Below are 8,490 nucleotides of genomic sequence, written 5' to 3'. Positions count from 1 at the left end.
CCATCTCCAGACAAAGTTGCTGCAATCAAGGATGCACCGGCACCAACCTGTGTGAAGGAGCTAAGAGCATTTCTGGGTTTAGTCAATTACTATGGACGTTTTTTGCCCAACCAAAGTACTATGGCAGCTCCTCTTTACGGGCTGTTGAGAGATAATGTAACCTGGGAATGGAAACAGTCAGAGCAGAGACCGTTTGAAAAATGCAAAGATTTGCTGACGGGCGAAAGCATTTTGGTACATTATGATCCAAGTCTTCCACTTACCTTAGCCTGTGATTCATCGGTATATGGAATTGGAGTGGTTCTGCAACACACCATGCCCGCTGGAGAGGAACGTCCAGTGGCTTATGCCTCAAGAACTCTTGCGCCTTCTGAAAAAAAGTACTCTCAAATTGAGAAAGAGGGACTGGCACTCATTTTTGAAGTTAAAAAGTTTCATCAATATCTGTGGGGAAGGAAGTTCAAGATGGTAACTAACCATAAACCTCTGTTGACTTTGTTCAGAGAACATAAAAGTCTACCCACCATGGCAGCAGCCAGGATTCAGAGGTGGGCGATCATTCTTTCAGCTTATGATTACCACATTGACTACTGTCCTTCCGAGAAACACAGTATTGCGGATGGTCTTTCATGAGTGCCCTCACCTGACACGATGGAAGTAGGCACAGCGGCTGTGTCAGAGAATATCTTTAATCGCCGAACATTTTGAACAAGCTCCTCTGAATGCAGATCAGGTGGCATGTATGACACGCAGAGACAAGGTGTTATCCAAAGTCCTGAAGTATGTAATGGAAGGTTGGCCAATGGATGTGGATGAGAGTTTGAAAGCTTATCACTCACGCAGAAATGATTTGTCTGCAGAAAGAGGATGTGTACTCTGGGGTACCAGAGTGATAATTCCGGATAGACTGAGGAAAATTGTGCTGAAAGAAGTGCACGTGGGTCATCCAGGGATAGTTAAGATGAAAGCTCACTCGCAATTATGTGTGGTGGCCTAAAGTAGATGCAGATCTGGAACAGGTTAGCAGAGCATGTGAGTCGTGCCAGATGGAAAAAAAAAGCACCACGTCAAGTTCCATTACACCCTTGGGAGTTTCCTGGTCAAAGCTGGAAAAGACTACACATAGACTTTGCCGGTCCTTTTCAGGGACACATATTCATGATACTGGTGGATGCGTATTTAAAGTGGTTGGAGGTGTTCAAAAATGCCTAGCCTCACCTTAAAAGCGACCATCACAAGTAGGTTGTTTGCAGCATACGGACTGCTGGAGCAAATTGGTACAGACAATGGAACACAATTTACGTCTGTGGAGTTCAAAAACTTCATGCAGCAAAATGGTATTCTCCATTCAACTTGTGCTCCCGGTCATCCTGCTACCAACGGTCTGGCAGAAAGGTATGTGCAGACATTTAAAAGCGGGATAAAGTAACTTGCTCATTTGACAATGGAATTGGAAAATAAGATCTCGCTTCTCCTGATGCAGTATCGCACTACTCCAAACTGTACTACAGGTCAATCACCGGCGGATCTTTTCCTTAACCGCCATGTGCGCACTCGTATGGATTTTGTTCATCAAGATATCACTGTCACTGTTCGCAGGAAACAATATCTGCAAAAGTTCTATCATGATCAACGAGCAGTGGAGCGGACTTTTTCTGAAAAAGATGCAGTTTACCTTCGTAACACCCCAGGAGGAGGGAACAAATGGGTCCCAGCTGTGATAGTAAAGCAAACTGGGCCAGTGTCTTACAAAGTTCAGGGACGAGACGCTGATGTCACTTTCAGGAGACATGGTGATCAGTTAAGACCCAGGTTTGTAGGGAATGAACTTGTTACTTTACTTGAAGGGGTGTGCATAAGACTGACATGACACCTTCATAATCATGACATGACACATGTCATGAATATGAAGGAGTTTTTATGCATGTTTATAACAACTGTCATTAAGTGTCATTCGCTTAATTATGTCATTTTTAATGCAATGATGACATTTCAGAGTTGTCTTTGTTATGACAACTTGACATAAACCAATACATCATAACCTGTCAGTGTCTTTGTCATGACAACTTGACATTACCGAGACAACATTACCTGTCATAAACAGACAAGAAATGACATAGCAGATTAATTATCAAATTTAAGAAACTACTTAGCTTTTTGGGTTTACATTACATTAGTTGCTAGGCAACGTGGGGGAGAGGACGCTGGCGTTGTCTGTTCGCCACTTCTCCACCCACAAATCATGTTAACTTTACTATTAAATTTAGATTTTATATTATTTTCTTATGTTTGTGACTAGTCTAACAGTCAGAGCTACAATTGGGACTGTTGCTGATTGCTGGCAGCCACTGAGAGGACATTGTTTGCCGTTTTTTCACCGCTTCTCTTCTGTTTTTGTTTGAATTTGTGGTTGGTTTTGGTTTGAAGGACATTTGATGTTGCTCACTGCGGCTGCTCTCTCTTCTGGGTGTCGGCTGCTCACTGGTGGTCTCCCTCGAACTGCATGATGGCTGACGTTTGCACCAGGCTAGCGTCATCAGCGTCCGGCATGATGTTGAGATGTAATTTTTACTTGTTATTCATGTATTGTTATTTTTTCCCTTTGTTGCACTTTGAGATTCTTCGGAATGAAAAGTGCGTTATAAATAAAATCTATTATTATTATTATTATTATTATTATTAAACTGTCATGTGGTCGGTTTTGACGTTGGCTGTCATTAGGCTATTATAATGTCATGATTTTTTTTATAAATTTAATTTGTCATTTACATGTCATTAAGTGTCAATACTCTGTCAAATTATTTTATAACATTGTCATGAATATATTTATTGACCTAAACTACAGTGGTACAAGTTGAATATGTCATTAACATGTCATTAAATGTCAATACTGTGTCAAATTATTTCATAACATTGTCATGAATATATTTCTTGACCTAAACTACAGTGGTACAAGTTGAATTTGTCATTAACATGTCATTAAGTGTCAATACTCTGTCAAATTATTTCATAACATTGTCATGAATATATTTCTTGACCTAAACTAGTGGTACAAGTTGAATTTGTCATTAACATGTCATTAAGTGTCAATACTCTGTCAAATTATTTTATAACAGTGTCATGAATATTTAGCTTGACCTGAAATATGGCATCATAGAGGAAATCGTACAGAGTCATTAAAAACTATTAATATAACTCAAAAGGATAGAGTGGCATAGACATATACATCTATATGATGATGCCTATGGTGGCACCACTGGTTATGTGTACGCTGTAACAGTTGTCGGCAGAGCCTCAGTCAGGTTAGTTTGTTTAGGTGTTTAATGTCAATTTAGTTTGCAGTAAGTAAAAACAATTCACAACAACGTTATTTTGGGTTTAATATACTTTATTTAAACTTCCGCTCACTCTTTAACGAATAGTTTGAGTTTATTCTTACTATTTCTTTGTTTGTCTGTTTGTTATGGCAGAGTCCCGTGTGCTGGTGCACCGTCAAAAGGGGTTCGGGCGGAAACGTTGGCCCTATATATAATGTTCCGGCCTAGGATCTAGTCGCAACCATTTCTTGTTCAGCCCAGGGTGGGGCTCTAAAGACTATTCCTCTTATTTTTATACATCGGAAGATAATTTATAAAGTGAAGTCATTTGACAAAGTGTTATTTTTCTGTGGTTGTTTATGTGTGTATATGACGTTGATATATATATCAAGCTACGGCATCTCTACTGTGTCAATGCAAAACAGTAGAGATGCCGTAGCTTTGGGAGGGGTCTTTTTGGAAGGCGCTTCGCACTGGTGTTTATTGAGTTTCAGTCAGTCAGTAAAAAGCATAGACTGTAAAAAATATGGACGTAGTGTCCGTGACATCACCCATAGGATTCCGATAAGCCGTTATGAAGCTTAAAGTAGGGGCGAGCTGGGCGTTGCCATCATCATACTCTACCACAGAGCTACTTGCCCTTGTGAAGGTTGTGTTTAGTTACATGTGCCTTGTACTCAAGCTAGTTGCTATTTTCCAAATATAAATTATGCAGAGAGAGTGAGAGATGTGCCACAGATAAAGCTTTGTTAACAGTCCTTCTAGATGCTGGGGATTCAACCCAGGACCTCATAGATGCAAAGCATATGCTCTACTACTAAGCTACTTGCCCTTGGTAAGGTTGTGGTGAGTTACATGTGCCTTGTACTGAAGCTAGTTGCTATTTTTCAAATATAAATAAGGCAGTGAGAAATGAGCAACAGATAAAGCTTTGAGAGAAAGGTTTAACAGTCCTTGTAGATGCTGTGGATTGAACCCAGGACCTCATATATGCAAAACATATGCTTTACCACTGAGCTACTTGTCCTTGCGAAGGTTGTGCTGAGTTACTTGTGCCATGTACTCAAGCTAGTTGCTATTTTCCAAATATAAATTAGGCAGAGAGAGATATGCCACAGATAAAGCTTTGAGTTAAAGGATAACAGTCCTTGTAGATGGTGGGAATTGAACCCAGGAACTCATACAGGCAAATCATGTGCTCTACCACTGAGCTACTTGTCCTTGTGAAGTTATTGCTGATTTACATGTGCCTTGTACTCAAGCTAGTGGCTATTTTTCAAATATAAATTAGGCATAGAGAGATGTGCCACAGAGAAAAGCTTTGAGTTAAAGGTTACATGTCCTTCTAGATGCTGGGGATTGAACCGATGACCTCCTATATGCAAAGCATTTGCTCTACCACTTGCCCTTGTGAAGGTTTTGCTGAGTTACATGTTCCTTGTACTCAAGCTAGTAGCTATTTTTAAAATATAAATTATGCAGTGAGATATGAGGAACAGATAAAGCTTTGAGTTGAAGGATGTATTTCCTTTGAGATGCTGGAGATTGAACACAGGACCTCATACATGCAAAGCATGAAAATAGTTGCTATTTTCCAAATATGAATTAGGCAGAGAGAGATGTGCCACAGATAAAGCTTTGAGTTAAAGGTTAACAGTCCTTGTAGATGCTGAAGATTGAATGCAGGACCTCATACATGCAAAGCAAGTGCTTTACCACTGAGCTACTCGCCCTTGTGAAGGTTGTGTTGAGTTACATGTGCCTTGTGCTCAAGCTTATTGCTATTTTTCATATATACATACGGCAGTTAGAAATGAGCACCAGATAAAGCTTTGAGTTGAAAGATAACAGTCCCTATAGAGGGGGGGAATTGAACCCAGGACCTCATACAGGCAAAGCATATGCTTTACCACTGAGCTACATGCCCTTGTGAACGTTGTGCTGAGTTACATGTCTCTTGTACTCAAGCTAGTTGCAATTCTCCAAATATAAATAAGGCAGAGAGAGATGTGCCACAGTTAAAGCTTTGAGATAAAGGTTAACAGTCCTTGTAGATGCTGGGGATAGAAACCAGGACCTCATACATGCAAAGCGTATGCTCTACCACTGAGCTACTTGCCCTTGAGATGGTTTAGTTGAGTTATATGTGGCTTGTACTCAAGCTACTTGCTATTTTTCAAATATAAATTAGGCAGAGAGAAATTCAGAAGAAATGAATCTAGTAGTTGAAAGGTAACTATCCTTGGAGATACTGGGGATTGAACCCAGGACCTCATGCTTGCAAAGCTTAAACCCTACAATTGAGCTACTTGCCCTTGTGAAGGCTGTGTTGAGTTACATGTGCCTTGTACTCAAACTATTTGCTATTTTTTTATATAAATAAGGCAGTGAGAAATGAGCAACAGATAAAGCTTTGAGCCGAAGGATAACTGTCCTTATAGACGGTGGGAATTGAACCCAGGACCTCATACAGGCAAAGCAAATGCTTTATGACTGAGATACTTGTCCTTATTAAAGGTGTGCTGAGTTACATGTGCCTTGTACTCAAGCTAGTTGCTAATTTTCAAATATAAATTAGGCAGAGAGAGAGAGATGTGCCACAGATAAAGCTTTGAGTTAAAGGTTAACAGTCCTTCTAGATGCTGGGGATTCAACCCAGGACCTCATAGATGCAAAGCATATGCTCTACAACTTACGCTACTTGCCCTTGTGAAGGTTGTGGTGAGTTACATGTGCCTTGTACTGAAGCTAGTTGCTATTTTCCAAATATAAATTAGGCAGAGAGACATATGCCACAGATAAAGCTTTGAGTTAAAAGATAGTCCTTGTAGATGGTGGGAATTGAAAGCAGGACCTCATACATGCAAAGCATATGCTCTACCACTGAGCTACTTGCCCTTGTAAAGGTTATGGCTGAGTTACATGTAATTTGTACTCAAGCTAGTAGCTATTTTTAAAATATAAATTATGCAGTGAGATATGAGCAACAGATAAAGCTTTATGTTGAAGGATGATTTGCCTTTGAGATGCTGGAGATTGAACGCAGGACCTCATACATGCAAAGCATGAAAATAGTTGCTATTTTCCAAATATAAATTAGGCAGAGAGAGAGATGTGCCACAGATAAAGCTGTGAGTTAAAGGTTAACAGTCCTTGTAGATGCTGGAGATTGAACCCAGGACCTCATACATGCAAAGCACGTGCTCTACTACTGAGCTACTTGCCCTTGTAAAGCTTGTGCTGAGTTGCACGTGCCTTGTACTCAAGCTAGTTGCTATCTTTCCAAATATAAATTAGCCAGTGAGAAATGAGCAATAGATAAAGCTTGGAGTTAAAGGATAATTTTCCTTGGTAATGCTGATGGTTGAACCCATGGTCTCATATATGCAAAGCGTATGCTCTAGAAACTGAGCTACTTGCCCTTGTGAAGGTTGTGCTGAGTTAAATAAGCTTTGTACTCAAGCTAGTAGCGATTTTTCAAATATAAGTTATGCAATGAGGAATGAGCATTAGATAAAGCTTTGAGTTGAAGGATAGTTCTCCTTTGAGTTGCTGGGGATTGAACCCAGTACCTCATTCATGCAAAGTATATGCTCTACCACTGAGCTACTTCTCTTTGAGAAATTAGTGCTGAGTTACATGTGCCTTGTACTCAAGCTAGTTGCTATTTTTCTAATAAAATTTAGGCAGTGAGATAAAGCTTTGAGTTGAAGGATAGTAGCTTTGAGGGGATTGAAGCTAGTAGCTATTTTTAAAATATAAATTATGCAGTGAGAAATGAGCAACAGATAAAACTTTGAGTTGAAGGATGTTTTTTTTCTTTGAGATGCTGGGGATTGAACGCAGGAACTCATAGATGCAAAGCATGAAAATAGTTGCTATTTTCCAAATATGAATTAGGCAGAGAGAGATGTGCCACAGATAAAGCTTTGAGTTAAAGGTTAACAGTCCTTGTAGATGCTGGGGATTGAGCCCACCCCTCATACATGCAAAGCATGTGCCCTACCACTGAGCTACTTGCCCTTGTGACGGTTGGGCTGAGGTACATGTGCCTTGTACTCAAGCTAGTAGCTATTTTTAAAATATAAATTATGCAGTGAGAAAAAAGCAACAGATAAAGCTTTGAATTGAAGGATGATTTTCCTTTGAGATGCTGGGGATTGAACGCAGGACCTCATACATGCAAAGCATGAAAAAAGTTGATTTTTCCAAATATAAATTAGGCAGAGAGAGAGATGTGCCACAGATAAAGCTTTGAGTTAAAAGTTAGCAGAGTGTGTGGATGCTGGAGATTGAACCCAGGACCTCACACATGCAAAGCAAGTGCTCTACCACTGAGCTACTTGCCCTTGTGAAGTTTGTGCTGAGTTACATGTGCTTTGTGCTCTAGCTAATAGCGATTTTTCAAATATAAATTATGCAGTGAGAAATGAGCAACAGATAAAGCTTTGAGTTGAAGGATAATTTTCCTTTGAGTTGCTGAGGATTGAACCCAGGTCCTCATTCATGCAAAGTATATGCTCTACCAGTGAGCTGCTTGTCTTTGAGAAGTTTGCGCTGAGTTACATGTGCCTTGTACTCAAGCTAGTTGATATTTTTCTAATATAATTAAGGCAGTGAGATAAAGCTTTGAGTTGAAGGATAGTAGCTTTGAGGGGATTGAAGCTAGTAGCTATTTTTAAAATATAAATTATGCAGTGAGAAATGAGCAACAGATAAAGCTTTGAGTTGAAGGATGTTTTTCCGTTGAGATGCTGGGGATTGAACACAGGAACTCATACATGCAAAGCATGAAAATAGTTGCTATTTTCCAAATATGAATTATAGGCACAGAGAGAGAGATGTGCCACAGATAAAGCTTTAAGTTGAACCCAGGACCTCATACATGCAAACTCTACCACTGAGCTATTTGCCCTTGTGAAGGTTGTGTTGAAGGTTGTGCCTTGTACTCTAGCTAGTTGCTATTTTTCAAATATAAATTAGGCGGAGAGAGAGAGATGTGCCACAGATAAAGCTTTGAGTTAAAGGTTAACAGTACTTCTAGATGCTGGGGATTGAACCCAGGACCTCCTATATGCAAAGAATATGCTCTACCACAGAGCTACTTGCCCTTGTGAAGGTTAGGCAGAGTTACATGTGCTTTTTACTCAAGCTAGTAGCTATTTTTAAAATA

This window comes from Pseudorasbora parva, chromosome 1 (assembly GCF_024679245.1).
Source record: "Pseudorasbora parva isolate DD20220531a chromosome 1, ASM2467924v1, whole genome shotgun sequence".
Classification (NCBI taxonomy): Eukaryota; Metazoa; Chordata; class Actinopteri; order Cypriniformes; family Gobionidae; genus Pseudorasbora; species Pseudorasbora parva.
This window is presented reverse-complemented; position numbering follows the sequence as displayed.